The sequence below is a fragment of the Vidua macroura genome, chromosome 1 (genome assembly GCF_024509145.1).
Source record: "Vidua macroura isolate BioBank_ID:100142 chromosome 1, ASM2450914v1, whole genome shotgun sequence".
NCBI classification, from domain to species: domain Eukaryota; kingdom Metazoa; phylum Chordata; class Aves; order Passeriformes; family Viduidae; genus Vidua; species Vidua macroura.
This window is the reverse complement of record NC_071571.1, coordinates 116,401,103-116,423,856: the sequence shown is the minus strand read 5'-3', so window position 1 is coordinate 116,423,856 and position 22,754 is coordinate 116,401,103. Positions and strand designations below refer to the sequence as shown.

The 22,754-nt window shown below is 40.8% G+C and overlaps 1 protein-coding gene across 1 annotated transcript in view; it reads right to left on the bottom strand.

The window, feature by feature from the left end:
- The window catches only part of LOC128808572 (uncharacterized), a 141,960-nt gene that overhangs the window by 18,271 nt on the left and 100,935 nt on the right, over window positions 1-22,754 (bottom strand). The window lies entirely within an intron of this gene.

Below are 22,754 nucleotides of genomic sequence, written 5' to 3'. Positions count from 1 at the left end.
ATAGAGAAAATGAAGAGTATAGCATAAATTTCAGTAGAATTTATGAGCAAGGACTAATCAGGATAGCTAAAAGCACTAGATTCTCCTTTCCCAATTAAATATACTGTTTAGCATAAGAGGTGTCACATGAATATTTTTCAAGTTCTAATTACTCACGCAAGTGCAATTCTTATGTGTTTAGCAAGCACCATGACAGACTCCTGTCACCAAATTTTGGTTATTCCAGCTACCTCCCAGTCTGGCCCAATTCCAATGCAGAAGAACCCAAAAAGGCCACCAACAAGTTACATGCACTTGTTTTTCTCCATGAAAATATGAAAGGAAGATGATAAATAGACAAGAAATAAACAGACTTGGCTTGTCCCACTCCTTCCATGGAATTTGCAGTAGAATACCAAGCCAGCCCTGCATTGGAAGAACCAACCTACTTGTGATAAACCAATACCAAATGCTTGGCCTCCAAGAAGGCAACTTATATCTGACAACTGCTATAGTTGATTCTTAGGTGCCTTTTAATTTTTTTTTTTTTGCATTCTTCCTGGATCAGGAGGCCCAGGATTTCATTTCTCCTGCAGTTGTATGACTTGGATGAAAATACAGCAGTATATGTTGTTGTACAGCTTTACACTGGATGCACAGTAGAGTTCAAAAATGTTTGTTACCATTGAGAGCACAGTGCTTCTTCCTGGTGATGGACAGACTTGCTTCCTGCAGGCAGGCACAGTTGCCATGGTGTGCAGTCACCATTCCATTCCTTCCTCACTCTTTCTTAGATCTTTTTTTTCCCTTTAAGTAATTTAACAAGGCTTGTGCAAGCAGATTTGTATCACAGAATCAAAGAAGGGTTTGGGTTCGAAGGGACCTTAAAGATCATTTGGTTCCAACATCCCCACCATGGCCAGGGATACCTTCCACTAGACCAAGATGTCTCAAAGCCCCATCCAGACTGGTTCACTCCAACAGGAAAGATTGATCTCTGCCATACTATCTCTTAGGAACACTAGGTGCCCCCACAGTACTTCTCTTAAAAATCAATAATAGATATGCTGATGTAGTGCCAAACACACTAGCTGAGATTTGTGCAAAGAACTGATTGGTCACTGGCTCCTACTAGATAGGTGCAAATGGCCTCAACATGAATATTTAAAGCAACTGTCCTTATCTTTTCAGTTCTCTTTGGAGGAAAAAAAAAAAAAAAAAAAAGAGAGAGAGAGAAAAGTAAGAGAAAGAAAAAGCAAAAAAAATACTCGAAACCATCTGAGGTCCAAAACAACATAAGGACAGCTAATATCAGACTTTCAAAATCACAAAAAATCATTACACTGAGTGGTGTACACAAAGCTGGTTTTCCCTTCTGAGCTTCAGCTAAGATTTAATCTCCTCTGTAAGGGCAGAAAATGCCTCACCTAGACAGGGAGCACCCAAACCAAGATAAGAAACTGTGGACTAGTCTCATACTGTAAAAAAATATTAACTTCTTTAATAATATGGGTGTGAGCTACCACTTTCTTCTCTGAACTGACATTTCTCTGTAGCTTTTTTCTCTATAAAATCCCACATTCATTCAAATTTCTTTCCAAAAAAATCCTCCTGGAATGCCTAGAAAAAGAGTCCACAATGGCTGGGCAGCTGGCATATTGCAATGGCTCATTATCCTAATTTCAACAGGAAATCTCTTATCTGCTGCTGAAATCAAGGTCAAGTGGAAAATTTTAACAACCAATATGAAGAGATCTGTGCATCTAAAGTTAAGTTTGTAACTAGAAAAATTCAAAACATTTTTACCATTTTTTATAAATGTATTTTTTTTTTTACTATTTGGTAAGCAAAAGAATATGCAAATTGTTCAGGCAGGAGTGATGCTCCTTTTCAAGACAGACTGACCTGGGGACAACCACACCCAGGCTGGGTACTGGCAAGACAGAAACTCTCCTGTCATTTGGGGTGCCAGGCCACTCCAGTAATACAACACATTTAGAAGACTCATTAAATAATATCTTCACAATGAAGTTGAGACCTTTAGAACTAAGAGTCATTGAAATGTGAACATAACATACAAAACTATAGAAAACTCCACCTTGTTCCACCAGTGATCCCTTTAGCTGGTCCCTTGCCAGTTGAATATTCCTACAATAAAAAGCACCCATTATATGAGAAAAACGAATCTCAGAGTCCTGTGACTGGCATTGCATATTCAAAATTTAAAAACCTCAAAGGAAGGAATAACCAAAGTGTTTGCCACGTAAGCCAGAGCCCAGTGATTATTTTAAAATTGAGAAAGAGGCCAGCCTAACATCTGGATTTCTTACTTGAGATACATCTGAAGAATGGAAGAGACATCTGTCCCTGGATATTATCAGCAGAGGGACACATCTCATAACAAATTCTCAAAGGCATTGTCAAGGATGTATCTTCTTCAGCATCCCTTAACTCAAAAGCATGGTGTGCCCCATGCCTGGGGTAAGCATGCAGGCACTGTAGTGAGGATTCAGGGAGTGTAGCTGATTTTTCCTATTTTTACTTGCTGGAAAACAAGGAGTTCCATTCCTCAGTCTGGCTCCTCTTTAGACAACCACAACCTGAGAATTGCCAAAGCTTTTCTCAGTTTAATCTCAGAGATATGAATCTTAATAAAGAATAATTAAAGCAAAGACTGTTTTGCCTTGTTGATGGAAACTGACATGAAAGAAAAATGGGATGAAATTATTATAAAACAATTTTCAGATAGGCAACATCATGCCAACTAAATGCATCTTATGAAAAGCTAAAAAACTTATACCAAAATATACTTTCTATAGCTGCTCTCCTTTTTTGCCTTCATACAATTTCAGAGAAGTCTCATCCTTGAACATAAAAATCACAGAAATACCAGAACAGGAAAAGTGAAAACCACACATGAAACTTTATTTGAACTACCTGGATTACAACAAATCTTAATTAGGACACCACACATTGACATGTGCAGACACACAGAGAGGAATGCTCTGCACCCAAGCTGCTGAAGCTGTAAATGAGTGGAGAGGGAGCTCGAAGCTGCTGCCCATGCTCTGCTGAGGAGCACACAGTGCATTAAATACACCAGGAGGTGGGAACCACAACCTGCATGACACAAAAAAGCTTACCTCCAATATGTTTCCCATGAGTAAAAAAAAAAAAAAACAAACCAAAAACAGAAACAAAAAAACAACCAAAAAAAAAAACAACCAAAAAAAAACCCAAAAAACCACTGCCTAAATATCTTTCTTTGCAAAAATTTTAATCTCACCACTTTTTTGAAAAAAAAACCCAAAAAACGTAATAGAAGGGAAAAACAAAACAAAACAAGCCCCAAGCAATCAAGGCAGTGACACAGCCACAAAAAAGAAATGGAAATGTTTAAGAGAATGAAATTCAATTCATCACTGACCTTTGCCTGAATGAAACATTGTGAAATTTTGCTGGCTCTGGTAACTGCCAGCAAAAGGTGATTTAAAAAGTGTGATGGTTTATATGATATATTCATATTTGGATGTGTCAGTGATCTTGCTCAAAAAGTGTATCTGGTGTTTCCCCCAATGGAATCCTCTATTTCTTCACTTGCATGGTGGTTTTTTATGTTTATCTCAAAGGTCTTTACCAACCTAGTTCATTCTGCAATTCTGTGTTTTGTTGGATTTTTTTAATAAGTCTCACATAATTATGATTCATAAATATTGCAGGTAGCCTCTCATGCTGAGAGTTAACATTGAACAGATTTTTAAACAAATACAATTTTATTCAGTATTGCCTAATCTACCAAAAAAGAAAACCAATTTTTGAAATAAATAACTTAAGTTGGAGAGATGTAACTGGAGCACATTTGAAGCTTACTATCTTTTCCAAGAGTTAGTCCACATTATAGATATAAAAAGGTTTTTATAAACAGATATATGCTAGGCTTGTATCTTTTATGGAAATGCTTAATTAAGCCTAAATTCAGAAATTCTGTGTATACTTTCAAGAGGTTCTTAGCATCCAGAAGTCAAACTGTGACCATGAAATAAGTGCTTGGTGTCTGTGGGAACCAAATTTAGCAAATCAAATTGGAATGTACAAAGTTGAAGACTGCCTTTTGAAATATTAGACGTTGTGCACTTTTGCTACATGAAGAAGGCACCATGCAAGTGGAAGGAATATAGTCCATTCCTCCTCACATCCCTGGCCCATCACCCTCGGCAGCAGATCATACATCTATTATTAACACTTCTTGCTGAAGAGGAGGAGATGAAAACAGGACTTAGCTGCAGATGTGCTGAAAGTACCAAAAGGGGATTCTTGCATCCTGTCTACAAAAGAATCCCTTTGATTTTCATGCAGTTACCTAATTAAATTTCACTGTGCATATTAAGTTTTTGGACGTCTAGCTATTTTAAGCTCAGCCCCAAATCAAAAGAGCACACATTCATAAATGACCCTTTCACTAAAAGAAACAAAACCAAAAAACTCAGATAAGGTTTGTTGTAGTAAGGATTAGCCACTCTAGATGTTTCCTCAGTTCAACCAAGGAGAAGAGATCATGCACATAACTTCTAACTAGGTCACAAATTCTACCTGTCTGATATTTTATTCATGCATCTTGTAAACAGATGCACATTATTTCAAGTTCCAAGAGGAGCATCATGCTATGAGCAACAGCTGTTCACGAGCGCTTCAATATTGTGTTGGGATTACTTTATTTTAGGGATAGAGAGACAGATTCAATTTCTTCAGTCAGTGAGAAATAACATAAAATCAAGTTGTCAATCTCTTGACATACTATTTGCTTTAACTTATACTCAATAGTTCCTTGATGAGTTGGTGGATTACTCTAGAGGAATTCTCAAATATACTTGTAAGAAGAAAATGAATCGTCCAAAGTCTAAATTAGCCATTCAGAATTTATACATATATTAGACAATATTTAATGGTCATAACATTTTTAGAATACATTTACAGAATAACTATGTGTGAATTTTCAGCTGGGAGATAGTGGATATCTTAAAAAGTTACATGAGAATTCATCAAGTGCCATAGCTCTCTGCTCATTAACCTGGGTGTTTAAGCATGCCTGATCCTGCTTCTCAGGATCTTTACAATCTGATGTCTTCTTTTAGGCCAGTATTTGTTACACCTGATTCACTAAGATTCAGAAATTCTATATTGAATTTTTCTTTTTTCTCCCGTAGCTAGAAAATGTTGGATATCAACACCACATTCAGTGCTGCTGAGAAAGACAAGGGCCTTAGCAGAGGTTAAAAGCAGGCTCTGGGCACTGAGCCAGTCTCCAAATGTTCTTTGCTCAGCTAAAATGTGTTTAGATTTGCTGTGAAAGTATACAGTACCTGGATAGAAACTCTTGAAATACCAGGGGCAACCTAATATAAAAAAATAGGGAAGCAGCAGAAGAAACTATTTTAGACATTTTTTCCACTTCATTTGCCAACAGAATGTGACTTACACATAGATACTGGACCGAGAGTAGCATCTGCCTTTTTGGGTTGGATGCTTGCATTTGACTACAGAATATTTAATTTCACACTGGACAACACATTTTAAGTTCTTCAATAAAAAATAGTCAGGATCAAGTCTTGTTGAAGGGGTATAGTTGTAAAAATTAACATCATGAGAGACAAAAGCATTTGAGCTAAGAATTAACAGTTGCTTTTTTTCTTTTCTACTATCATACATAGATTTTGGTGTGACACCATACCCTATTGTGAACACCATTCACTATTGTGAAAACTATAGCTTGAAAATGCTACTATTTTGGAGATGTCATGCAAAAAGGTTGAAAAAGGAAAGAAATTAAGGTCAGTAGAAGAGAAACCAGTCTCAGGGTACTCATGGGATGCAGCACAGAAAAGAGTTTTTCCTGTAGACATGCTGCCAGGAGCAGCACAGGCTGCCCACTGCCAGAGCCAGTTGAGGAGCTGGGGCATAGGAAGAGAGGGTGAGGGCACTATGTTTGCTCAGTCATGAAAAGAGAGAGATACAGGGAAACCTACCCACTACATTCTACTGCCTGATGGGAGGGGACACAGACTGTCCTCACAAGTACACAGGGAGGAAGGGGAGCATCAGAGCTGCAACTTGGCATATTACAGCCTTACACAGGGGAGAAAACTTTTTATTTTCAGGGAAGAGAAACACTGAAACAGAAGTCCACAGAGTCTGCTGGACTTTCATCCTTGGAGATACTCAAAAGTGTCCTGAGCATGGCCCTGAGCAACCTGATCAGATGGGATTCAAGTTGGTCAGCAGGATGGACTAAGTGATTTCTGCAAGTCCCCTCCAACCTATACGATTCTCTGATCTCACCTTGCCACCTCATTTCAGTGGTGCCAAAATCAAGTGTTTCTTTGTCTCATCCTCTCCTCAGCAGCAGATGATCCAGACATGGATGACAGAGTAATAAATAAGTATATGTTTAAATTCATCACCATCTATATCCACCTCTTTCCATTTCTCCATGCTTGAAAGACTGGAATATTTGCTTCTCAGTATGCACTGGGCATTTCCTCTGCTCTTTTGCTTTTTGCATCGCTCAGTGATTTATTTGCCAACAGCAAACAAAACAGGATGACTTGAGAAAATCAAGAAAACATTAGGAAGAGAACACGAACCATGTAGAGAAAGAAAAGTATAATCTCTTCCTTTTTAGCAGCAGGCACCTGTAATTTATTCAGCAAGGCAGCGACTTAACAGGCAGTGCTGTGCAGGACTCTGTGTACAGCATTAAGGAATCAGTTCAGGAAAGGGGGTGAGAAGGATAAAAAGCTGTTAATACCAGTGTTTTGTTTAACTGCGAGTAGAGGCTAAACAGAGGGCTGATGGGCTGTGCCATTCTGTGCAAGCCTGGCTGTCTGCTGAAAACATACCCCAGATTCCCTGTATTGGTGATACAAATATGCAGGGACACATGGGGACACACGTGATATACTGGAACAAAAATCAAGTGACAGGTATAACAAATGTTGCTATTTAGAAACTGTCTAATCAAAGGAGATGTTCTGATGCCCAAAATGTGTATTAGGCAGGGAAACTGCTGAAAGTACTCCATAAAGTTCTATGGTAGATAGCACATGGACTAAATTAGCCAGTTCAATAATGATGTGATCTGCTCCTTGCTGCTCACAGAAGACCATGTTGAGGCAGAACCACACAATGATTTTGTCAAAAGAAAATAGAAGATATAAGCAATATTGAGTTAGGCTGTTTGACACTCCCCAGTGTTTCTGCCAACAGTACAAGCAAGAACACACCAATATTTGCAGTGATACAACTCAGTCCCAATATTCCCGGCAGACACTGAGCAACAGAGATCACTGAATTATTTTTTTCTGTTTAGTGAAAATAAATAATAGCATTAATAAAGACAGAGGACAAACAAACTAAAGCAACTCAGCAAACCCACACAAAACCTGGGTAATTAAACTCCCATTTTTCACAGTAAGGATGCCTGGAATCTCAACACTCCCAAACATGTGACACTTCCCCCATTCAATTTTCCTTAAATCAGCTCTTTTTCTTCACTATTCCCACCAAACAAAAATTTTGAAAGGATCCATTTTAAGAGATAAGCACAACTCCATAATGAAGCTACTGAAATCAAAGCCCAACCCTCTGGTACTTTGTCACATGGCTCCTGGGAAATGCTGCTGGGAGTCATTAAAGAAGCTCAGTGGATTCTCATCTCAAGGATGTTCAGTGCAAGACAGAGCCTGGATTCACAGCTATCTAATCTGCTAGTTACTAATGCAGAGAGCAAACTTTGTGCTCACCACAAGTGAGCCTCCAAATGGCTTTGCACTGCAGATGCTGTCCACACTGGATGTAAGCCATGATACTACAAATGTGGTTTATGGTTGGTGAGGTTTCCAGCCAGTGTCTCTGCACTGCCAACAGTCTCATCTTCAGTTCATTTTCTCATCTTATTGTCTACGCTGTCATTATCCAATCTATTACACCAGCATACCAGGAACCTGCTGCACAGGAGTACTTATGAGGGTAGAAATGTTTTACTTTAAGTATTTCCTATGAAAGAATAAATACATACAGCTCCCACCTCTGCATTTTTTGCTTTCAGGATCCAAGCAGTATTAACAACTCTTTTGATAAGGAAACTGTTATTGTTTTTACACAATAAAAGGTGGTGCTAAGGATTAATAATAATATATATGTAATACTTATTAATTTCATAATGAACAACTTATTTGCACTTATAACTTATACCTCAGCTACAAAGACAGCACAGCTGCCCTCCACTTGTCACCACAGTCACATTGGTTTCATCCTACAATCCCTCCACCAAAGCTCATGGTAAAGAAATGCACAACGAATGTAAACTGCATCCCTTCTGAATCACTGCTTTGTGAGTTATGGGAATGCCATAGCAGCCACAATGTATTAACTGCAAAACACTACACCTATCCCAAATTCTCCTTCAGCAAATTGCATACCTGGTGGGACCAAGCACCAGAGCAGTGATAGGTGGAGGGCAGCCAAAGAAGTGCCTGCCCTTTCCAGCCCTTTCAACTGGCCAAGATAGCTCACCTGTTGGATGAAAGCAGCTTAGAGTAGGATTATCCTGGGAAGGGGCTGTCTTACAACAGCTCTCAGCAGAGCCAACTACTGCAGTGCTTGCTTTGCAGAGGTGCTCGCTGCTGTGACAAACTCTGGAGCAGGTCCCGGGAAGCAGGAGCGGAGAGGGGCAGGACACCCCAGCCCAGCCCAGCGGAAGCGGAGGGCACTGTTTGCACTGCAGGCCAGCTCCTGTTCCCCTGTCTGACAATGGCAAATCTCTTTGTCCCTCGGCAGTTCTGGGAACAGAATATTGTCTTGTGAAATTCCAATGCTGTTTTAATGCTACCATTATTAGCATTGTCTTCAGACAATAAAATGTTCTGTTGCAGTCGCTGTGGGCTTGCAGCAGTGAATACACACTGAGTCACCCCACATTAACTTAAATAGAACAACTGTGTGAATACATGCCCTTCAGTTAAATCTACACACACTCAAAAGTAAAAATAAGCAGATCTCTAAGGAAGAACTCACTTTCTTCACAATGCAAAAGAACCCTCGCTGTGTGCTTCCACAACCTCAACAAACATGTGGCAAAAGGCTTAGTAAGACTACTCCTATTTTCTGATCTGGTAGTAGGTGAGTATATAGAGCCACCCCCAAAGGGTTATGTAATTAAAAAATATATGTGCCTAAACCTGGCTTTATCTGTCCTGGGACCTCCACAACACAAGCAGAGGTGGTCCCCACAAGCAGCCATTGCACCACGATGCCAACACAAAGCAGCTTCTGCCACCCTCCTTTCCCTTCAAATCAGCATCTCTCAAGAATAATTGCTCAGGTGCTTTCTCGCTACCTGTAAGAACACACCCCTCATGTTATGTTCAGAGGGGAGCAGGAGATACCCAGAAGATTTCAAGGTGGAGCACAGGGACAGTCTAAGGCCCAGACATTCACTCTTATCACAGGACTTGCTGTGCTGCCAATTCACCATGCACTGCTGACACCAAAGCACATAAAAGCAAAGCAAACAACTGCTCTGTGCTCAGACTTGTCTGGGCTTCTATCCCTTAACTAAACCCTCACTAGGAATAGAAACTGCATAAAGTAAGAGATTACCTACTTTGAAATGAAACTACAGAAGGCACCGAGGTTTTAAATGAGCGCACTTTTTAAAATTGTTTTACACCTCTGAAACCATCCAGCACAGTCCTTCTCACACCAAAACTGCACAGCTGACTGCAGGAACATTATTTTACACTTCCTAAAACAAAACTTCCTATGTCTAACAGTTCTAACACACAACCAGATATACTCCAACCAGGTATTATCATTTTAAAAGGATTTTGCTATTGTGAGTGCTCAAAATATTGGGCATATGAACAACTGTCATGATAGAGCATGACTTCAGTACGACATGAATTCAAAGGATGCAAATTGAGGCAAATAAAGCATTCATACCACCAAAGATACCTTAATTCTCTTTCTCTAGGAGGAGTTCTGATGTGCTCACCTGAAGCTCCTGTCCTTGCCTTACTTCTTGCAGGAGCTTCTCTCTCTTCCTGTCCAGTAATTCCTTGTGGACAAGAACTAGGGAAAGGAAGTCCCCAGCTGCCTGGCAGTTTTAAGCCCAAGTTAGAAAACACGAGTAAAGAATACAGCATACAAAACTGTTCAAGGGAATATCTAGCTATAGGAAAAATAATACTAATAAAAAGCCTTTGTTTTTTTACCACTGTGTATATCTGAGGGGGACAGTTTCACAACTCCCCTAAATTTTCAATCTCTCCCTCTCTACCCCGAAGCAACAGTGTCTAACGTAAAGAAAAGCGACATTCTTGACTAACTGTGAGGAAAGCTGTGGACCATAGCTTCTTACATATGCAGAAAGAAGGCACTACATAAAAATCCATACATGAACCCTTAATTTCTGCAATTGCCTGTACAGAACAATGAACAATATTAGATAAACAGCCAGCAGTCTTAAAATTCATTCAAGCCCATATTGAAGCTGTCTGGGAGGAACTGGCAGCTGGCCACCTCTCCAGGGACCAAGGTGACAGGACACACTATCTTTTGGAGCTGCTTTTATCCTACACTGATTTCCCCTTTTATCCCTGGCAGGTCTCTTGTTCACCTGTGCAATGCAAGCCTGGTTATCTCTGCCAGCCCAAAAGAGCACAGCCCAGCCCATGGGATCCCTCCCAGGGGCTGAATTACAGACAAAACAACAGTGTGTTTGTGCCCAAAGCAAACACTGTGTGCTGCAGGTTTTGTGACAGCTGGGGCTCCCTTGGGTCCCCATGGTTTATGTGGTGGGCAGACTCAACAGCTTCCCCAGTTTTTCTCCTTCACCCAACAGCAACAAAATGCAACATGTCCTGTGCATGGAAACCAGCTGGAACAGCAATGCCAGAGATACTTGGGGCACCACAACGTGGTGAAGAAAGGTAGCACGCTACGGTCACCAAACACTGATGAAATCTTATCATACTCACTGAGGAAACTAAGGACTTGAAGCCAATGGACACAGGAAAAGGAGTAGGGATTTGAGAAATTTGTAGATATTTGCTCCCAGACCTCTCCTGGCCTTAGGTTTATGCTCTTTCATGGATTTCCTTCCCCTAGATGAGGCCACTGAAAGCCTTGCAGGTCATGGTCGGGCTGGTGTCACCCTTGCATGTGACAGTCCTCTCCTTCCAGATTAGACAAGGCAGCCAGAAACAACCACTCCAGTACTGAATACAACTAGCATAAATGACAAAGTAGCATGGGGATTGAGGGAAATGCCAGTACAGTATTCCTGACCTAAAGCTGTCACTGTTCTCACATCACTACCACCAAAGGAAGGGAGTCAAGTTTCTGGGGCAGGTTGTTATGGCAGCCCTGCACTGCCTTGCACCAAGTCTGCGTAAATGGCAAAGTGCAGCACGTTTGGCTGAGGGCTAACTCCTCCTGTGAGCCACTTCTGCTTATGTGGAATCAAGATAGATATTCTTAATCACACTTCTTAACTGTTGGCATTGTCAGGTGCTGGCATTTTCATGTTGCCAAGCAGGTGAATCCTTCGAACAATACCATGCAAAAGCTACATAAACCCTCAAAATTTCAGGTCAGACAATTTCCTCTCCTGCTTAGCACCCCAGATGTTTCAAACAAGGAGAGATGTGCAGTGCACAGGGGTAGTCTTCCAGAAAAGCTGACTTTCTGGGGCTTACAGCTTATCCTCTCTAGCTCCTGGAAGGCTTATACTTCAACCATGTGAAAATGCTATCACTTATTATTACACTATATTTTATGCTCAATATTTATGCCCTTTTCTCCAGTGCCAAAAGCTCACATTGATACCTTAAACTTTACTGTGCAAATGCAAGACTTCTATTTTTGGAATGCCTTTTTATTTTTTTCCTTTTCTTTCTTGCCCCTCCTCTCTCAGACATGAAGGTAAGCTTTAAGATTTATTCAAAAATCTGAGAGCAATGCAATCTTGGCGAAAAACAATCAAAGATGACAAAATACCCTGAGCAATAAAATATACTAAAAACACCAATTTTTTTATTTCACACATTCAGTCCTAGAGACATTTTTATTAGCCTACAGAACATTAAAGCCTTGTAAAGTCAGATTTACAACAGAACTTGAAACAGCCCCATCTATAGCCTATGAAGTGCTGTTATAACACAAATTCTAAGTGTCAAACTTTAGCGAGTTATGTAACTCAGCACTTCCCCTCTTTTTTAGCTGTAATCTTATATGAAAACCTGCTATCACAAAAACTGCATGACCTTGTGCTGTAAATATCTCATTATTTTATTTATCTTACAGCTGTTACGAAAGCAAAACTGACAAACCATGCATTAAATTGATGATTTTGTGAACTGTTTTGAAAGATTGAATTTCATTATGAGTTCTGGATTAAAATACATGGATAAAAGCAAAAGGATAAAATAAAACAGGAATGAGTAGGTAGACCAAAAAATCAGGTTTCTAAGCTTTATCTTGTAAAATGTATGGGAGGCAATAGTCAACAAGAAATATCTGTCAAAACCACCAATTTGGGCAGTATTTGAAATAAAGAACAGCGTATTGATTCTTCTTAGATTCTCCTAGTTTCTTGTAATTGCTCCAGGACTTCAGTACAAACATAGAGTATTCTGATTTTTGGGCACAATCTTTGGGTAAATCTTTTTTGGTTTCTTCTCAGTAGCAAAAAATAATATTTAACAAGTATGAACATTTACCTAATTTCCACACTTCACAAAGTGAACTACTGCTTTCTCTGAAGAAATCTATGTCAGTAAATACGTAAGACCTACATGCATATATATGTGCATTTTTCTTGAAGTACATAAAAGCATAATAACTTGGAGTAAAAACCACACAAAATTGCTAAATAAATCTGAAAGTGCTGCATTTTCACAGTGAAGCACCATATTCTATCAATGTTACACATTTTTCATGTGATGTCATGCATGTACTGAAAAGATAAATATATACCATGCTGATAGTGAAAACTTCTATACAAGATCATGATTTTTTTTACATTACCTTACTAATCCTTATAAAACTGCTTTTTTCCCTCACTTGAATTCAAATTCAGTTATATTATTTCATTCATCATCAGTAGAAAACAAGTAACTGAAATGTCAACCGTCACCATTAATACCAGTGTTGCAGGAGAAAGCTTAAAACCTGAAGAGATAATTGGGCTTATAGAATCATTAAGGTTAGAAAAGGCCTCTAAGATCATTGAGCCAACCTTTAACCCAGGCACCACCATGTTTATCACTAAGCCATATCTCCATGTGCCACATCCACACTACCAGGAATGGTGAACCACCACTGCCCTGAGCAGCCTGTTCTAATGCTTGACCACCCTTTCAGTGAACAAACTTCCCTAATATCCAATCTAAATCCCCAGGGGGGCAACTTGCGGCTGTTTCTTCTTGTCTTATTACCTGGAAGAAGAGACTGACCTGCAGCTCATCACAAGCTCCTTTCATGTTAATTGTAGAAAGCAATGAAGTCTCCCCCTGAGCCTCCTTTTCTCCAGGCTAAACAACCCCAGCTCCCTCAGCCACTCCTCATCGTATTGTGGCTCCAGACCCGTCATCAGTTCCATTCCCCTTCTCTGGACACACTAATTGGAAATACATACTTTTTTTACATTGCTTCTATATATGTAGGTGTGTGTGTGCTTACAGTATTTATTTATATATTATCTTCTGAATGCCAGAAAAATCACTGCTTTCCTGCCCAGCATACTTCTCCATCTGCTGCAGAGAAGGATGAAGATCTTAAGCAAAATGTTATTGTTTATAACGCAAAATATTTTACAAAGAGTAAACAGAATCTACCTCATGGATGAAGAAGATAAGAGTGAGTGGAAATTGTAAGAAATATTGTCAGAGAGTGAACTTATTCACTAAAGAAGTTATTTAGTTCCTAGATTAAAATACTGAAGAAGAAAAAGGAGAATAGATGATCACCATCCCCCAGATCACTCAGATTCAGAGAGAGAAGAAAAAAAATCACTTCTAGACTAACAAAAATCATAGGATATCAAATGTAGTCATCACATCTTGCAAAAACTCTTCATATTTTCTTCATGATGCAAATTAAATCTCCTTCTCCCCCCCACAAAACCTCTTTCAAGACATTTTCTGGATTAGCTCCAAGCACAGATGAGCTAAAACAAGTAACCTGACTTATCAAACACACTGCAAGGCTGGATGCATATGGAAATGAAATATATTCACAAACAGACTAGATATGTCAGTATGTTTTTACCATCTCTGATATAAAAATAGGTGTCAGCAAAAAACCCAGTATAAATTCTTGCAAGCCCCTGCAGGAATGCTGCTGTTTTCCTCTGAATGGTTCAACCAGCACAATCACTCAGAAACTTCTCATCATTAAAGAAAAGAAGGGTTGGGAGGGGATCCACCCCAAACCCTCTCTCCTGTTGTGTTCAAAACCCCTACCAAAAGCCCCCGTATTTTTCACATTAGTTGTAGAAAGTACTCCTGGGTTATCACCACTGACCCAAGGTTTCTCCCTTGTCCCAGAGGGAACGACAGGATTCCCTTCCTGTGATACTGGTGCCATCACTGGGGGTCAGGGAAGAAGTCAGGAGCATTTAGTGTGGCCTAGAAGCAAACCAACAAAAATGTATCTGCTTTTAACAACAAAAGCAATGCAAGGCATGCTCCTACAACCTTCACCTCACAGAGGAAAACCACCTTGGCTTTTTGTATTCCGTGTTTTTCTGTGAGCAAGCATCACAGCCGGCATGTGCGGGGGATGATGCCAAGTGCTCCTCAAAGCACTCCCACACCTTGGATGTGTTTGCCCATGCTCATGCACGCATAAAACACTGTGGCAAACCGTGGCAGCTGTGACCTGAAGGAAACACCAAGCACGGCTGGCCACCCTCTGAATCAATTTATGCAGACTGCACAGATGCTCTCCTCCAGCACCCGTGTGGGCAACAGCAGTGCACACAACGAAAAAGGAGCTCTTTCAAAAAAATTAAAACAAAAAGAAATTAAAAAAGGGAATTAGAAATGTTTTGCCTTCAGGCAGCTCTTGGTTTCTCCTCCCACGCAAAAAAAGCTAATGTGTTGCTTTTGTAAGATATTATTAATTCCTATATACATAAATATAGCAATTTCATGCCTGTTCTAGAAAATTGAGAAATTGAACTGCCAAAACACACCCCACTGTATGACCAAAAGGTTGTGTTTCACTCAAGCTTCTCAATTACAACTTGACTTTTTCTGCATTTCTTTCTCCTGCTTTCTCTTTTCCCTTCCATTTTGCCCCAGATTTCCAAACTCCAAATGTTAGTAGATTAAATTGATGGAAATCTTGCTCTTGAACAAAAAAAAATCACTGTTTGGTCTGCAGCTGCAGCAGACAGACAGGCTGCAGCCTGAGGATGCTGGATCAGCCACGGAGTATGGAGCATTTCAAATTTAGGTCACTTGTGCTGCTCTGACCCCAGTGAAAGCAATGGCGTGTTTTTCCACACTTGACTGTTCTCCTGCTGACCTGCGTCTCGAACAAGACAAGTCCCAATGCAATTTAAAGAACAAGGTCAGCAAAGGAGATACTGAATGCTAAATGTGCTAGGAAAGGGGCAAAGTGACTGGGAAGAAGAATTCACTTCCCCAGAGTTTGCTGAAGGAGACTGAAGGCACAACCACTAAAACTGCACGGACACACATCCTTTGGCTGTGTTTGCCGCCTGCATGACTGGGATCCAATGGGGGGACCGATAGCAGGCAGAAATTGTCACCATGTGAGGCAAAGCAGAGCTGAGCCAGCAGCACACAGGATAAGAATTATCTCTGCTGGAGGCTGCTGGCTGCCGTGCCAGCACCTCGACTCAGCGCTGACAAATGCTGGGGGGGAGCCGGTGCCGAGGCCAGAGCCCACTGATGATAAATGCGGCTCCTCGGGCACTGAGGCTGTCAAACCAGCAGAGTACCCACCTTGCTGCAAATGAGCCAACCCGCCACATTCAAGAAAATAAAACTCCTTGAGGAAGTAGCTGCTTGCTACAGGAAGGTGGGAAATGTAGCCAGGTCCTGTGGTAGTGAAGGTGAAAGGGAGAAAGCCCCAACTGTCTTCCCTTGGGGCTCTGCTATTCACTGGAGGGTTGGAGCAGGAGGCAGGGCAAGCTGCAACTGCACCTTTGTAACAACACCTACTCAAACTGCTTTCTAGTTGTTTGACTTAATGTTCGTGTTTATTCTCCTGTAATTCTTAAAAAAAAAACAAAAAAAACAAAAAAAAACTATACACTTGGCACAACACAACAACTGTTTATACAGAAGATTGGTTCCTGCACAACTGTGGTGTTTAACTACACATGAATCCAAAGGGGAAAAGCTTAATGGACAGCAATAGGAGATATTTTACCTTGCCCCTAACTCTTATTCTACTGGTTCAAAACTGCAACACACCCCCACCCCATGGACATCCTCAAGCAGAATCAGCATGGGCAGTCCAAAGGAGGGTAACCTGGAAGGAACTTTGTCCACTGGCTATAGGCTTATACAAAGATTAACAGAGGGATCAACCAGAGAAGCAACACCTACTGAATACTCACTAGCAAATAAAGCAGCCAAGCTTGTCGCTGGGCGCTGCAAAAGACTCCCAAGGGGGAAAATCAATCTGGACAGTGTAGTAGGAGGAGAAACATTGTTTTAATGAGTTTTGGATAAATGCATGGGTTACTGATGTTTTACCCACAGGATGGCATAGCGTGGCCGGCAAGACTAGAACAGTGATCTCCTGTACTTGGCGCTAGTGAGGCTGAATCTTGAATCCTGTGTCCAGTTTGGGGCCCTTCACTACAAGAAAGACACTGAGATGTTGAAGCGTGTCCAGAGAAGGGCAAAGGAGCTGGTGAAGGTTGTGGAGCACAAGTATTATGAGGAGCAGCTGAGGGAGCTGGGGCTGTTCATCCTGGAGAAAAGGAGGCTCAGGGGAGACCTTATCACTCTCTAAACCACCTGAAAGGATCTTGTAGTGAGGTTGGGTCAGTCTTTTCTCTCAGGTAACAAGCAATAGGACAAGAGCAAATGGCCTCAAGTTGTTCCATGGAAGGTTGAGACTGGACACTAGGAAAAAAATTTCATGGAAAGCACTGCAACAGGCTGCCCACGGAAAGGGTTGAGTGGAGTTATGTAAAACACGTGGAGATGTGGTGCTTAGGAACATGATTTAATGGTGGCCTTGGCAATGCTGGATTAAGGGTTGAACTTGGAGACACTGTATCTCCTTTCCAACCAAAACAATTATTTGATTCTCAGTTTTAAAGCACAGAACAAGAAGATGTGCCAAGAATAGAGCCAACTTGGGGGAAAGAAACCCCCACACTTTATGTAGATGGAGATAAGTTACATGAAAGAGCTGAGAATGAAATCATAAAGGGAAGAAAAGTCAGTATCATCTCTGTATTATGACAATAGAAAGCAGATCTGTCATAATAAGTAAAGTTCATATTGCCTAATTTAGTTAATAGGTTTTTAGAGAAACAACAAAGTTCATTCACAGGGTACAATTAATTTTTTTTTCACTGGTGGGAGATTTGCAGGAGAATCAGAGACAGGCATTGTTCTTATAACTTTCACACATCTAAAAGACTAATAAGCAATTAGGAATTATAGACCTTAGGAAAAGGGACTGATCTTTTCTCCAGTCCTACCTACAGAAGATTATTCTCTACCATCTCTTAGCTAATGGCTTGTAAGATCTAGAACTAGAAACCACAGGTGCTAGAGCCTTCTCCCAGTTTCTGTAGCAGACCATTCTCTGGATATACGCATCTACAAAATGAGTACTTTTACATTTTTCTCTGTTAATTCCTGATTCTTGCTACATGACCTATGTTGAAAATTTCTTTTGTACTTCAATTTTATTTCTCACATTTGTGCTTTTCTTTCCTGAAATACTTCAAATATTGTTGACAACATCCCCCAAGGTATAAAGCATCTACAACTGACTGCCTAGATGAGGTGTCCACACAGGAGAAACAGTTTGATGCAATGCCAACCAGCATCAACAGGGATCCATCCTCAGTGGGATGAGAATCAAACTTTCAGAGCCACTACTCCCCACTGCAGCTGGGCATCTTTATATGGCCAACCATTGTGAGGCTCCCTCCCACTGTATTTCAGGCCCTTCCTGGTATTATTCCCAAGTATTTTATGGCATTACCCTTTTTGAAGTCTTTCCACAACATGCAATAGTTTCATTTGGGATACACTTCTGTAAAGTTAATTGCAGTTTTGCATTTTGTTTTATGTTTCTGACCTCTTTAGGTTCTTTTGAACTTTGAATATTTGTCCAGACATGTATTTTCAGCTCTTCATAATTCGAATGTCATTCAAACAGCATCCGAATCCTCTTCATATGATCAGTTTAGTTTAAAAAGGACAAAAATTAAGCCTTTTGGAGAGACAAAGCAGGACAAAGTTTCTGAAGAAATAGATAAATCCTGTTTTATCACACTCCCCATCAGATTATTTTGCTGAAGTAATTTTGACTGGAAGTCCTAAAATACTGGCAGAAATTAAATAGTACCTATTTTGAAGGGAAAAACCCCTGACTACCCAGAATTAAAGTTATATAAGCTTAGACTGACTTCTTTAATAAAGCAATGGGAAGCTGCAAACTGAGAAGAAGACATCAGTAACAGACCCATGGATCAGAGATTATATTGCTGTATTAGAGAAAAACAGACATGACAGAGATGCCCATGTACTGGGAATATTAGATAACATTGCTGCTTAAAAAGTAAGGAATTGCAGAAAATAATTCTTTATAGAGTTACAGCTAGGTTATTTTTAGCACCTGAGGAGTTTTTTTATTTGCTAGTCTAAGAACAACGGTGCCTCTTGCAAACAAAATGCAGGAAGCTGAGGAAGAAAAAGGAACAGTTTGAAGATTTGAGTTTGGAAATGGACGACTGTTTTCAATAATTTTTCTGCAGTAGACAAATATAGAAAAGAGGTGATGTAGGGACCATATGGTGTGTTAATTCCAGTTGTGACAACAGCTCTGTTGTCTATCCCTTTGCTAGACTGTGAGAAAACGTGCAACTTGTGTCACTGACACCAGGAGCAAAGCCCAGTCTCATCAGGCATGGCAAATATCAATGTATAGGTAAATAAAAGCTTGGAAAGATGAACAAAAATTGAATGGCCAGCCCTGCAAATCATCTCTTTCCCGATGGGAAGCATTGCTGAGTGCACAAAGAAGTAGCAACTTCTTAAGTGTTCAGGGAAGGTAGGATAAACCAAACAAAAATAATCCTGGAGCGAGGACGAAGCATGCAGCTTTTGAAAAAGAGCATACAACAAAATAAAAATCCATACAATGTGCTTGGAAGTCTAGAACACTCTCCTATAAATCCAACCAGTCTGTACTGCACTAGCACAAAACTTAAGTGTCAAACAGGACACTGGCACAGGCACTGTGGGTAAGAGCACCCCACCTTTGTGGGAAGGGACAGCTCCAAGAGCTGGGCGGTGATGCACCCACATCTTCCTTTCAGGTGAAGGAACGAGGAGAGGACAGGGCTGTCTTGTACTGCCAGTCCACAGACTGGCCCACAAACAGCCTGCATCAGGATGCTGGAAGCAGGTGTTTGGATTTGGGGCATGGAAAGAAACAAAACAGCCTCTGCTTTCACATTCTGTACCGCAGCGTGGCAACGGATGGCTGCTGCTGTTGGAGGGATTCAGTTTTGCCTCCCTGCGTTTTTTCCTCATCGGGCAAGCAGGCAAATAGTACACTTAGAAAAAACATAATAAGACAAACAAATAAAATAACTAACCCTCCAAAACCCAAAACCCTCTCAAACCAAAACCACAGCCCAAACAAAAATCCCCAAACCAAACCCAATGACTCAACATAATAAAAGAAAAAAAGAAGGAAACCATCACTGCACCCCTCACAAAGCCCTCTGAAATCAATTAGATTATGGATATAAAAAAATCACCCTAATCTATTTCAAGCTTGAAAAACTATAGATACTGATTCTCTAGCAACTGGAGATGAGAAAAGCCTCTCAGATGTCCAGAAAAAACATTTAGTAGCAAAGGGATATGGAACTGGACAAACTAAACATGGTGCTCAGGGAGGACATACATTCTTAAACTAAATGACTGTTGTCAAAATGTATTTTTAGTAGGCAAATCCAGACAGACTTACATTTTTTTTTTGTCTCTAGATAATTCCCTAATGTCATTGCTGGTGTTAGTGAGCTCTAAGGAGCAAAGCACATGAAAAAAACACATGAAAAAAGGAAATTGTTCTTGCTTGATAATGTAATTCAAACTCTAAATATTTATTTACTCTTGCAGGGGAAAGGGAGCAGCTGAAGCACAGCTGGGATAACTCAGCAGCACGAGCTGCCACGCGCTCCCCCACGCCATGGCCTCTGGCTGGGCCTCTGCAGGAGGCTGCAGGGGAAAGGGGAGCAGAGCCAGGCTGGAACACACAGCTGTGGTCTCAGCATCTCCAGCTTGCACTCTCCACCCAGCATGGAAACTCAGCCTTCAGACATGACCTGCCTTTCACCCATACTGATGTGAAGAGGCTGGGCTCCCACCCACTCCATCCCCACCAGTGCTCCTCTCCGTGCTACATCCAGCACCAGTGTCCCTGGAAGGGTCCCATGGATGTGTGCCCCAACCTCACCCTGAGATCTGGTCAGGAGCCCATCCCAGTCTGAGACCAGCTTCCTTAGGTACCATTCCAGCACTGCTAAGTTACCTCTCTGACCTAAAATGAGACCATTTTGGCCCAGCAGCACATCACGAGGATGCTGAAGACTGTGTGTCTGGGCAGGGAAAGGCTACCAAGAGAAGAGGCTTGGTGATGAGAATGGCTGCAGGCACTCTCTGAAATTGAATAAGGTTGCTGGGATCTGCACTCCACTGGGAACATGGCTTTGCCTGCCTCTTGTGTAGCAGCAAGACCTTTCTCTCTCCTCTGAAAAACCCTTGGGTTACACTGGTGCAACTGCTTGTAGAGGGGCAGAAAAATCAAGATAAAGAAGTGATCCAGGATAAAACTAATGTCATCTCCTCAAAAGGAGGTAGGGAAGACAGAGAGGAAAAGCATAATTTGTAGCCAAGCTCAATTGTGAGTACATTTGTAACTGTGAGAAACATGCATGATTTCCGTTAGCTTAGTTCAGTTTTCCTTTAAAAATCTTAACTTTAACTACTTTGTTAAACACATACAACATGTCCTGTTCACAGCACTGGTTACTCCTTATAAATTCATACCTGCACAGCATTGATCATGTTGGGAAAGACTGAAATCCTGGCATGAATGGAGCACCACCTTGTTTTGGTTTGGAGTGTTTCTCCCCTCGAGCTGCAGAGGAGCCCTGCAGCACAGGAGCACTCACTGCAGGTCCAGATGAGAAGATACAGCAGCTCTCAGACACAGGCTGAAGCTGCTCTGCTTCAGAGTCAACGCCTTCCTGGGCTGGTGTGGCACATGAACCATCTCCATAGCACAGAGACACCTGAGAATCTGTTAGCTGCACTCTGCTCACAGATTTAACAGTCATCCTTGTGACCAGAAGGACTCAAAATGCTTTTTACTTTTTTTCCTTTTTTTTTTTTTTTTTTTAAATAAAAGCTCAGAATCTAGAACACCCTCATTATGCCCAAGGTGGTGTTACAACCTAATCAGGCCTGTTGATTTCCAGATCTGTCAATTTAGTATCACTTAAAAATTAAGATTAAAACCTACCTCCACTCCCAAAAAGGGATTTAAGAAATTATCATGAAACAAGAAGTACAGCAAGTTGCCACAGAGCAGACTCAGTAAAGGAGATCACTGTTTAGCCAATTCTGTTTTAACTCTATTTCTTGATATTCCAATCTTTTTGTCACTTATTTTCAGGCAGAAGTCTTCTTTAGTTAGACTGCAGAATCACTTCAACGAGATCTAATAAATAATGCTTATTTCCCATGCTAAGATTCATTTTGCTTAACTTAACTGAGTTAGGTAAAGAAGTGACAAATCCAGTTGTGTGCATTGATATGAAATGGAAAAAACATGGTACTTTCTACTGTGACTGAAAAATTGTTGCCAAAAATCCCCTGTAATGAAAAAGACCATAGCTTAGCAGCATGTTCAGGCCTTGCTAATCCCACATAACTCCAGGTTTTGCCAACCTCAGCCAGAAACAAGGGCTCATGGCAGCCTTTGAGGGTGTTATGAGAACAGGTTCAAGGAACTGAACCTACAAATTTCTCTACCACATAGGAAGTTACCCATAACAGGAAGTGTAACAGGCACGCTCCCTAATTCTGGCAACCTTTTTTGGTTGTTTATAAATTGAGTATCATAGTACGAGTTACATAGCACTTCAACAGAACTATTCTTTTTCAAATATGCAGTTAAATGGCAGTAAACTCACTGGTCCAGCTGACACAATTCACTGCCACTGGAAAAAATCTGTGACCACACACAAGAATTCGAAGTGCAATTTACAGTCCACATACCAGGAGAATGAAGCAAATACCCCTAACAACAGCACCCTGCAGCTGGGGGATAAAGGAGCTGCACCTAACATGGCTTTCACAATGGGACCCCAGGGTCCAATTCCAAGAAGAAAACAAAAGGATTTAATAAGAAACACTGTAAAACCATTAAGATAAATCTGGTTCAGATATTTTTAACAGTATAAGCAAGTGTGG